This window comes from Amblyomma americanum, chromosome 4, assembly GCF_052857255.1.
Source record: "Amblyomma americanum isolate KBUSLIRL-KWMA chromosome 4, ASM5285725v1, whole genome shotgun sequence".
NCBI lineage: Eukaryota > Metazoa > Arthropoda > Arachnida > Ixodida > Ixodidae > Amblyomma > Amblyomma americanum.
This window is the reverse complement of record NC_135500.1, coordinates 207,099,694-207,110,974: the sequence shown is the minus strand read 5'-3', so window position 1 is coordinate 207,110,974 and position 11,281 is coordinate 207,099,694. Positions and strand designations below refer to the sequence as shown.

At 43.0% G+C, this 11,281-nt stretch overlaps 1 protein-coding gene across 1 annotated transcript in view; it reads left to right on the top strand.

Annotated features, from left to right (window-relative positions):
* Nucleotides 1-4,179: 4,179 nt before the first annotated feature.
* Nucleotides 4,180-11,281, top strand: part of LOC144127531 (gonadotropin-releasing hormone II receptor-like) — a 52,329-nt gene continuing 45,227 nt past the window's right edge. The window contains exon 1 of the mRNA XM_077660523.1: nt 4,180-4,405. The gene's annotated coding sequence lies outside the window, so the exon portion shown is untranslated. The remainder of the gene's footprint in view (nt 4,406-11,281) is intronic.

The following is an 11,281-nucleotide window of genomic DNA, read 5'->3' as shown; positions in this document are numbered from 1 at the left end:
GGCATGTACGTTGGGCACGGCCTAATCGTGGCGTGTATGCGCATAAGAATTGCATGCTACCCCTGAGGAGTTCTAATATGCTTTTGATCGACAGGCGAACTCGGGCCAAATTCGTGCACGATGAGAACCCTTCAATTAAGCAAGGAACTGTGATGGCGATGTCAGCATAAGTAGCTTCAGCCGTCGCTTCGAGCGATGCCAAATGACCGACTCGAGCTGTTTTTTGACAATCGGCAAAAGGTTCAGGCGGTATTTTCGCCTTTCGAAAACGTAGGTGCGCTGGTAATGGGACGACGGGAGTCGAAAATGAAATGCTATCTGCCTTCCTAATCTAGAGCACCGAGATTTCGCAGGGAAGTATTGGCTCAGGCAGTCACTTGGACTTCACCTTAACACCGTGAGTCTCTGTGTAATGGACGTCTCCGATGAGCTGTTCAGAAGGATTGGCTCGCTTTTCCTGAGACTGCAGCCGACCTTGTTTATGTTAAGGAACGTTCCCTTCTTCGCGACAGCATCACAGACGTCGTAGGATGCGTCGATGGCACATGCAGAGAAATAATGGCTCCTTTAAAGTCTATTTGCGGATGACTGTTTAATATACTCAATCATATCAAAGCCAGAAGACCAGCTCACATTAAATTTGGCGTTGAACTCCATTAATCAATGGTGCGCAGCTTCTAGAATGAAAATTAATTATACGAAAACATCATATATTACACTGACAAACAAAACCAAAAATATTTTTTCATTTGGTTATGAAATAGATGGGCGGAATATAACATGTGTCAACTCCTTTAAGTATTTAGGTGTCACTATATCATCTAATCTAAGTTGGAATTTACATATTGACAACATATGTTCAAAAGCTGAAACTAAGTTGTGGTACCTTAGAAGAAAACTGAAACTTGCATCCACAAAAGCAAAACTAACTGCCTATCTCGCGCTGGTACGTCCGACACTGGAATATGCAAGCGTCATATGGGATCCGTATCAGTCAAATCAAACGTATAAGATTGAAAAAGTTCAAAGAAGGGCCGCCAGGTTCATTCTGTCAAATTATAGATATACTGATTCCGTGACTGACATGCTGCAAGAATTACAACTTCCTTCACTGTCGAAACGAAGGAAGATCGCCAGGCTAAAATTTCTTTATCTTTTGCGCAATAATCACTTCAACTTAAACACAAGCTGCTATTTGCAACAGCGTTCGTGTCGCCCTGTAAGAAGCTCCCACAGTTACCAGATTACACCCATGATGGCCCGTATTAATTGTTTTAAATACTCCTTTTTCCCCAGAACAATAACAGAGTGGAATTCCCTGCCTCAGACCTTTCTGCAAATAGACAATCTCCCCCAATTTGAAAATTGCTTGTACCGTCACTTACCTGAATAGACATCCTTGTAATTTTGTTTTTCTTTTCATACGTTTTGTTTCCCTACTGCTATTTTATGGTTGTAAGCTAAAATATTTACCCGCTAGCGTTTGTGCTTTAGGTCTGTATCTGCAGTGCAGGACAGCTGTGTTGCGATGACTGTCGTTTTCAATTTGACTATTTTGAATTGTGCACTGTTCATACTTGTGGCTGTGTGACATAACTTACATATGTATCTGTTTTCACCCTGTAACGGCCTACGGCTGACAGTATCAATAAATAAATAAATAAACCAAACGTGACCAACCATTTAACGAAATCATCGTGCGTGAGCAAAGAAAACTAAGACAGGGGAGGAACAACTTACGCTCACTCGCTTAAATGTTTGAGAGAAGCGCAGACACGGAATCAGAACAACACCGTCTATCGAATTGATCAAACATTTCGAAATTGAAAAGCGCGCCATTCATCGCCAGTTAGTGTTTCGTGTAGTTCGTGTTTAACAAGAAAAAAATTAATCTCTAAAGACTTATATAGACATAAATTAAACAACGGTTTGTTTAGGACAGCTGTGCTAGCTTTGCTCTGCAAGTCCTTTATGTCGTAATTAAGGTGTAGCTCAAGCACAGTTCTTTTCTGAAATAAATTTGCGACGCAAGAAAAGGATGCACGAGACTAGGTGTCTGGAAAACAGCTTAGACCTCTCATAGAGATCATTTCAGTTTAGATGAATTGCTAAAATTTCCTGTCATTCCATGTGTCGCTGTTTTGCGTAGTGTTGAAACATATAGGCCAGCGTTACGGCTTAGATGTGCTAAAAATGTTCAGAAGCGAACTAACCCTCAGTCATAACTACGTAGCACGAATACTGCATTAAAAACTGAGTTATATAAAGCTGTAATAAACCTTCAGTAAGCGTATCTGTCATGACATGGTTTAAAAACTATTCAAATACATGAGACCTAAGCTCCCGGACTTGCATAGAAGCGCAAAGAAGCGGCAAAAATATCAAATGGGTTGATCACAGAATGCGTTGCTCACTCTCCGGGCCAGTGGCAAATATAATTTATGCGCTGAAGGAAGGTGTCGGCAGATGCTTAACAAGAAAAAGCGGTATTAAGAACATCAATTCGTCAGGATCGCTGACACTGACATGTCTAATGCATATTACGGAGAAGAACCGTAAAGTGAAGATAATGAGCACAGTTGTACATTTAAAAACACACTGACAGCAGTTACACTGACACCTGAAAGAGGCTAGCTCGTTGTGCACACTGGTAGTCTGCACCTTGCTCATCGCTGGTAGTACGGACATGCCGACAAGCCGGTCGCTGCAGTAGCCTAGCATAAAGAAACATGATGAGAACATAAACATACAACCTCATGCACTACTGGCCACTACCTTAGTGTAAGGCACCGATATGTTTAACAGCTGTCATTCTGCACCTGGGATTGTGTCTGACAAAAAAAAAATTGAAAATGGTGACAGACACCTCGCGGCGATGAACTCCCTACTAACAATTAACCTAAAAAAAACCTTCTTCTGTAGTTTTAAACCCAAGTACGCGTCTCTCCTAGCAACGCTAGGCTTGTCCCAATATCCGTCCAGTGTAATGATCTCAGCATCGAACTGGCAGCAGGTTTTTCCTATGCTTCCATGTACCCAAAATTAATACGGCTAATTCAGCCAAAAAGCAGACAAATATTCCAAGCATAGGCTGTTAGTATACACCAGTACCAGCGGCATTGTGATTTTCTGCAGCGGTTCTGAAAATTTTGATAGGGAAGTCACCAGACCATATGTATGCATCAGGTGAAAGCCTAAAGAAACTCTGCTTTCTCGACTAATCCTCGCATACTTAAAGTCCTCGATTAACGTATTTTTTCGTAAAGTGCGCAGTTGCAAACAATATTTTTAAGATTTCGCATTCGCCACTTCATCGGCCCTCATAGATTAGCTGGCAGTTAGTATGCTTGTCGTATACTTCTTTAGAATTTTCAACGCTAAAATGTGGTTTGCAAGGGGCGTGTTGCGCACGTGTAAAACCTGCCAAATATGAACCAGTAGTTAAACCTAGAGGAACTATCAGAAACAATAAAAAAGAATCTGGAAGTCGAAAAAAATTGTTCCCAGCTCTTATTTCTCTTCGTCACTGTACAGCCTCACCTTTGAGAACAGAGCCGGTCAATAAAATTGTTCAATATTCTTACGTCACAGGTGCAACACCACAATAAACAAGGAACGCAACACAAGAAGGAGTTCTAAAACGAATAATTAGAATCTACGGGCCATACATCTTTGCAATTTTAGGCATTCAAAATGCAGATAAGTGTGATGGTAGACCCTCTAAGCCAAAATATTTCGCAACGAACACCAGTCTCAAAGAATCTGCGTCCTTCTGGGAATAAAAATTTCAGCTGATGGTCAGCGCTCATGGCGTGTATGTCTCTCTGCCTCTTGTCTGTATATTCGCGCTGCATAAACACGAATCAATAGTTTTATTAGGGGCTGTCCTCTCTTCTTCACGTCCATTTTTTCCCGAATTTTCCTGCTTCCTTATTAGACTATCAAGAGACAGCACTAGAGTTGCGATACGTCAGTAGGCCCATATATCCCGCATTTTTTGTTGATATAAGCATGCTCCCTTTCTTTCGGCAGCGACGAGGCGGAAACAAGACTTTCTGACCGGAGCGCCACCTCTGCTGTGTCTGACTATGGGAGGAGAAGAGGATAGAGAGAGAGAGAGAGAGACGAGCGGTCCCTCGTGGCACCGCTCCCGCGGCTGCGGCACCGTCTCGGGCCCTCAGATGCATTTTCGCCTGGAGCCGGAACGGTTGCTGTGTGTCTCGTCGTGGGCCGGCACCTCTCAAACACTGGGTCGGATCGCTTGCAGTGGCCTCGAATAGGATCGGACGAAAGTTAAATCGCTCTCGCTTCCGCATTCTTCGTTTTTCTTTTTGGTTCCTTTTCCTTCTCGCCGGTGGCACTGCTACTGGGTATGACGGCGGGCAATCACACTTGACTTCGTAAAGTAAGTACGGCTCTTTGCGGATAATAACGAACCTTTTACATTTGTTTTCCTTTCTTCTCGCTTGTCAAGTTCGCAATGTGCTCTCATTTTCCGCGCTGCAGTGCTTTAGAGAGTGATTGAATTTTCAGAAGAATTTATTAAGGTTATAAAAGGTTTTTTTATTTTGTGCTTCTACTTTTTTGGGGTTGCTCATGTGTTGTCTTTTGTGGCCTGTTATTTATATGCCTATACATTAGGTACTTAATCTTTTCATCAAAAATTTAAACAATTTTTTTTAGCAGCCGCATGTTCGGACCGTGCAATGTTGTCTGACTTTCACCGTCAATGATTTTACCCTCTCAGGAAATGTTAAAATACTAGGAGAAATTAGCTTTTTTTAAATTTTCTTAGCCTCTTTGATATCATGTATATTGCGAGAAACTGTGGAAAACGACAGGCTTCCAAATGTAAGGGCTGTCAGATTTGAGGCTAGATATATTGCACCCTATAAATATATCGCTGAAGCAGAAAAAGTATCGTTATTTCTTCAGCATAAATGGCAGGTGCGAATATCGTGTGCTCGTCAAGTATTATTTAATATTTAAAATATATTACGCTCAACGGGAAGGGAAGTTCGAAACAAAAGTTGTGAGGTCCCCAAATGAACTACTCCCATTTCTGTTTTTCTCGTCCCAGTCGTCTTCCGAACGAAAGAGTAAGGTTGCAAATTCTCTAGGAGCGGTAGTACTTCAAATCTTTCTTGAGCTCTCCCGAAAAACTCTGTACCGAGCAACGCGCAGTTCATGAAGCGAAAATCAGTGCGTGATGGCATCTGACTTATCATTCCAAAAAGTTATTTTTGCCTTATCGGAATTTGTTTAGGGTTTTCACTGGAAGGTTGAAGAAAGGAGCTCGAACACAACTTTGCCGTACTTCATTGGGCAATCTAAAAATGCAAAAGTACGTTACTTTAATTGCGCCTCCATAATCCTTTATTGTTGAAGTTCATAGCAAGCCACTCGTTGACGCTTCGCCGCAGTGTGGCAATTTGCGCACCGTTGGGCTCCTGTGGGTGCTTTCAGGCACAAAATATTATTGTTCTCAGGCTTCTCTTCATGCGCTTTCTAGACGGAGTTTGGTGAATTCTGCAGTTGATCCTACTCTCATTCCATCACTGTGGCTGCGAGGTTCCGTCTTTCTTTTCAGCTATCTATAACTGCCTCCGTGCAATTCATTATCTAACTAAACAGAATAACAATTTCTGCAATCTAACCACCGCCTGGAAGCTTTGCATTTTTTACGCCGGTAGCTGTCAATGGGACGTGTGGATGTTTCGGGTCGTCCGAAGCCGTGCGTTTCAAAATGTCAGCATCAATCGACGCCTGGCTCTACGTTCGTGACCTCGTCGTCACTCAGTAGCTCGCTTCCGTGGTAATTAGCCGCCGCGAACGCGCGTGCGTAAGTGGACACACACACAAATAGAGAGAACAAATCCAGTCGAAATTATTCCGGAGCCCTCCACTACGGCACCTCTTTCTTCCTTTCTTCTTTCCCTCCCTCCTTTATCCCAGTAAAAGCACCGCCCTTGAGGACCGCTGCGGTGGTTCAGTGGTTAGGACGCTCGTCTACTGATCCGGAGTACCCTGGTTCGAACCCGACCGCAGCGGCCGAGTTTCGATGGAGGCGACACGCGAAAAGGCGCCCATGTGCTGTGCGATTCCTTCCCTTACGGCGCGGTTCGGGTGTCCACTGAAATATGTGAGACAGTTACTGCGTTATTTCCTTTCCTCAAAAATCAATTTTCAATTTCTCTTGAAGCCGAGGCCATCGGACGCTAGACACAGGTTAGCCACGTTGGTGCCACTCGGGAGTTTCATGTTGGTGTAACGAAACCAACTGGTTCGTCTTTGCGCTTTAATTCAGCGACATACTCGCAAAGATTCTGGGAATTTCAGTGATAGCCCCAAACATTGCTAACTTGTGTCATCGACATCATACAGGAGGGGATAAGTACCAGCTGGGCTGGAGTTTTGACGGTCGCTTGAGATTTTTTTGTGCCTTGTTTTCCTGCGTTTTTGTAGAAAGCGAAATAAAATATGGAATATGTTGCATATAAAAACTCGGTTTTAAGGAGGCACTAAATGTTCTACAGTAATTCAGTATCGACAAATCCGGATGTGCAGCATGTTCAAAGATTTTCCTCGCTGTAGCTTCACACAAAATTCGAGAGTAAGGCAGCTTTGAAGCCTCAGTAACAACGCACAATAGAGACCTCTGAGAGGTAACTCACGGATTTATTTATTGCGCTTGATGGTTCAGTGGTTAGGGCGCTCGACTACTGATCCGGAGTTCCCGGGTTCGAACACGACCGCGGCGGCTGCGTTTTTATGGAGGAAAAACGCTAAGGCGCCCGTGTGCTGTGCGATGTCAGTGCACGTTAAAGATCCCCAGGTGGTCGAAACTATTCCGGAGCCCTTCACTACGGCCACCTCTATCTTCTTTCACTACCTCCTTCATCTCTTCCTTACGGCGCGGTTCAGGTGTCCGCAGATATATTAGACAGATAATGCGCCTTTTCTTCCCCAAAAACCAATTATTATTATTATTATTATTATTATTATTATTATTATTATTATTATTATTATTATTATTATTATTATTATTATTATTATTATTATTATTATTGGCTTACGACGTACTTCAGAGCTCTTATTTTCTCTGCGTATAATTATCCCAGCAGGAAGTCGAAATATGGATCTCTCTGTAGCTTGACAGTTTATTCCGACAGCGTACTTCCCACCTACCATATCTGTGTATGATTCCCGCGTAACAGTAATGTTACTTTGATGATATGCAGCCAGTATTTAGTTCTGCATATTGTACCCTTTGCACAAACTTCAGATGATTACCAACCATGATACTGAATGGTTTATGGAGATTTAACGTTCCGAAGCGACTCAGGCTATGACGAGTGCCGTAGTGGAGGGCTCCGGAAATTTCGACCACCTGCGGTTCTTTGACGTGGACTGACATCGCACAGTACACGGGCCTCTAGAATTTCGCCTCCATCGAAATGCTGCCGGGATCGAATCCGCGTCTCTCCCAGGAGTGATACTGAAGACAAGTGCGAATTTTCAATCCGCGCATTTAGCGGCTTGAAGCCAGTTTTAGAAGGGCATGCCGCATTAGAAAATATGGAACTTTAACCTAAAAAAATAGTGCTTAAAGCAGAAATATTCCCCTAGATAACCCTTCGGAGGCTGGCTGACGCTGCTAACCCTTAAAGATGTTCAGCTCGCAATGAAAAACCTAGTCACAGCCGTCTTGAGACAGCGTTATACAACAACGATTACATTACACGAACACGTGGGAGTTTCTATGAAATCTCTTGGCTGTATCGATAATTACGTATTTAATAAAATGCCGATTTTATGTATTTCATTAACGCTGTTTTCACGATGCGTTTCTAACCTGAGAAAACTGTGGTCGATCTCTTTTTGTGTAAATGAAACTTAGGTATTTTGTTTTTTCGTACATGCATGCATTCTATGACATTGAGTTGATCATTTTCTTGCTTCTTCCTAAGTACTGAGCCTCTCCCTTAGATCTTAAATTTCTAGACTGCAATTTTTATCGCCTTGCTTCACGCAACAAATTCTTCGCATACATGCGTAAGGCAAGCTTTGTTATTGAATACGTATCACATGGTAACAACAAAAGAAAATGAATTGGAACTGTTCACAATATCCGTCAAGCAGAAGCGGCGTATGAGATGTCTTTCAGCCCCTACCCCCTCGCGACGCGACCTGTCGTTTTGCCTAGCCTGCGACTACGCGCCGCTGTTGCCGTAAGAGTTTCAGTTATCGAAGCAAAATATTTTATTTGCTCCGGAATAAGTGACAGGGATTGATATTGCTTGTGGATATATATGTCACTTCGGGCCTTTCCTCGCCAGGTGGTGCCGTGGTTTACGTTACGGCTTTAGAGAAACGACGTGGGACTTTAGCTTTTCGAGCTATGATATTTCTTTACGAAGACGGAGGAAGAACTTTACTATCAGTGAAATTGATGAAGGAAACATGATTTTGCCCCAATACTGGTCGGCTTATCCTCAAAGGGCGCTTTCCTCCCGGATCACTGCACCCTTCGGTGCACCCTTCTAGTTTGATGTTTTTTTATAGCACGTGGAATACTGGCTGCACAGAACTGCTCCAGCATGAAGGGCGCTATCTTCTGGCTTGCACATAAGGGGTAGCATATTGTCACGTAGTGGTGACGGCAGTCGAAGCAGCGATGAAGACGGACGAAAGGGTCTTCTAAAAGAACTGTTTATTGGGCTGACTTGCGCCCAAAATGGACTGAATCACTCGGCGGCGGCGAAGCGACAAGCGTGCTCGGCGGTCGTCGAACAGAATGCCCGCCGCTGTCGGCCGTGCTCAATTTAAAGCTGATAGCGAACATTCGAGATAAAGGGCGCAAAGTTACTAGAACATTCCGGAACAACGTAGAATCAGCTTTGCCTGGCTGCGATCAATCGAGATAAATCTAGTCGCGTCTTGCGTCGCAAACAAAGCGATAAGGTGGTGTCGCGGCAGATTTGAAAAACGAACAAACACTGGAAATATTCGCGGCATTACTCCCCTCTCAAAGAAGCATCGACCCGATGCATTAAAACAAATAATGCGACTAGTAAGGGAAAAAAACGCATCTTGCTAAAATAGAGCATGGAAATGCAGCGGCCTTTAGCGCGCATAATACGGCTTCAGACGGACTACATGGACAACTTCTGGTCGTACGCGGCGTCGCTGGGATGCAGTCATTGCGTCAGGGATGACTTCATAATCCAGTTCACAATATTTATTGTGAAAGGCACCTGCAGCTTATCACGGAGATAGAACGAGGCATAGGAAAAAAAATCACACAAAGCTGTGCATCAAGACAAACGCCTATATCCTGCTAGAGAGATGATAGCTGCTTTGCAAAGAGTGCTGCGGCGCAGTTTGGAAAAGACGCCTTCACAGAAGCAAGGAAAGGAATCAGTGGCCACAAGACAAATTCTGAAGGAGATGCTCTGAGCAACATCTGCCGAAGAGGCGTGGAGGAAGGAGAAAGTGATATCCAGACAATACTCGCTGCGGAAACCACGCTCATCGCCGGCTCCAGTATGATGTCTACGTTCTTGTCGTGCCAATCGGGGATGTTCTGGCTCCTCTCAAATTGGATTCCGCTGACGAGGTTGCTTCTTCCATTAGAGCCTCTCTAATGGCTGCTACTGCTCGGCTATCTATATAAATGCTTATATATAATAAAGTATATAAGCGCTCGCACCCTGCAGGAATGATATTTTCTAGCGTTTTCCAATTTGTTCGATTAAGAGGAAATCGTTTGCAACAGGTTTTTCTACTGGCGGCGTTTACTGCATCCTCGGTTTTGTGTCTTTCCGCCTTGCTGTCATGGCTGGATGATCGCGGACGACCAGTGGTCATCTCCTTGCGATATTTCCTGGGGTCGTACTTCGTAAGCGTTCTTCTTTCTCTTCCTTTCTTTTGCCTGCCTACCTTTGGTCAGTCCGGCCTTTGATAACGCAGCCGATGAGCGATAATCCTTGCCTAATAGCAGCCGGACGTCACCGTGGGCTGCAGTCAATGATAAGGGGCGAAATAAAGGATGTTAAAAAGATTGGTAGCAAAATATAGTCCCAGGTCTTCTGTTCAACCTTGCTAATTTTCGGCAGCGGAAATTTACATTCCCTGTTCTATCTGCATTCCTCCGCTTTTCGGAGAACAGCTGATCTAGCTGTCAATAGTAATTATAGGCACTGTGTGTCCTGTTGCCACTTGTATGTGATCGGCCTAAGTTTTGCACCACCTTTCAGACGCCGAATTCACTCTACGCATTCTCTTTGAATATGAGTAACAACAAATAATGAAATAACCGGTTGCTTGAAGAAATATTTTTCTCACCTCTAATTGGTTATAGTTATAAATTTATTTTGATTCAGGACTGAAACTGAAGTAAAAGAATTTTACTGCAGTACAAGAAAGCGCAAAGTGTATTTTATGCATATATATTCGCTGCCCCTCTCGAGTGGATGAAAACGTTGGGGAGAGCAAAGTTAATGTGCATGGTTTTATTTGGCGTTTTGTTGGATGCAATCTCCATTGTTATCAGAGTTACCCAGCCGATTCCTTTTAAGCCATTTCATATGACAACGGAATGATTAAAAAAAGTGCATCTAAATAAATTACTTATCAAACTTGTATTTTAGGCAAGAAAGTGGAGCGCAGCTTCTTATGTTCTTCACGTCAAACTAATTTACATGTGACAAAATGATCCCATAAAAAATGCTGTACCGCAGCATTTTTTTCTTCCTTATTTGATGTTCTGCACACTATTAATTCATTTCCAACATCGCAAAGTTTTCAGTGCCTACCGAGAGAGAGAACATGACAGCGATGCAAGCTCGCAAGTTTCTCATTTATTATTTATTCTATTTTTTATTTAACGGTCATTCTCAATTAATGATAAAATGAAATTTACCCCTCTCGATTCGATACCTAGAAAATATCGGGCCTTATGGGACGTACTTGTTGGTCCTGGTATATTGTGCTCTGTTGACAGTATCGTAAATGATGTGGGGTCACTGTGATGGCTGAAAGCTGCAAAGATAATATATTGTGCGTGTGGCAAGGTCTGCTCCAAGGCTAATGAGTTGCGATTTTCGACACTTTTAAAGTCATACTGTACAATTCCGGACAAAAGCATTTTTTAAGGGAAAAAATTAATGAGCGCAATTTTTTCCTATATTATAAGTTCTCACTAAATCAATCAATCAATTAATCAATCAATCAGTTGACGAAAAAACGTTAATAAAGAAACGTTAATAGAAACAATTGC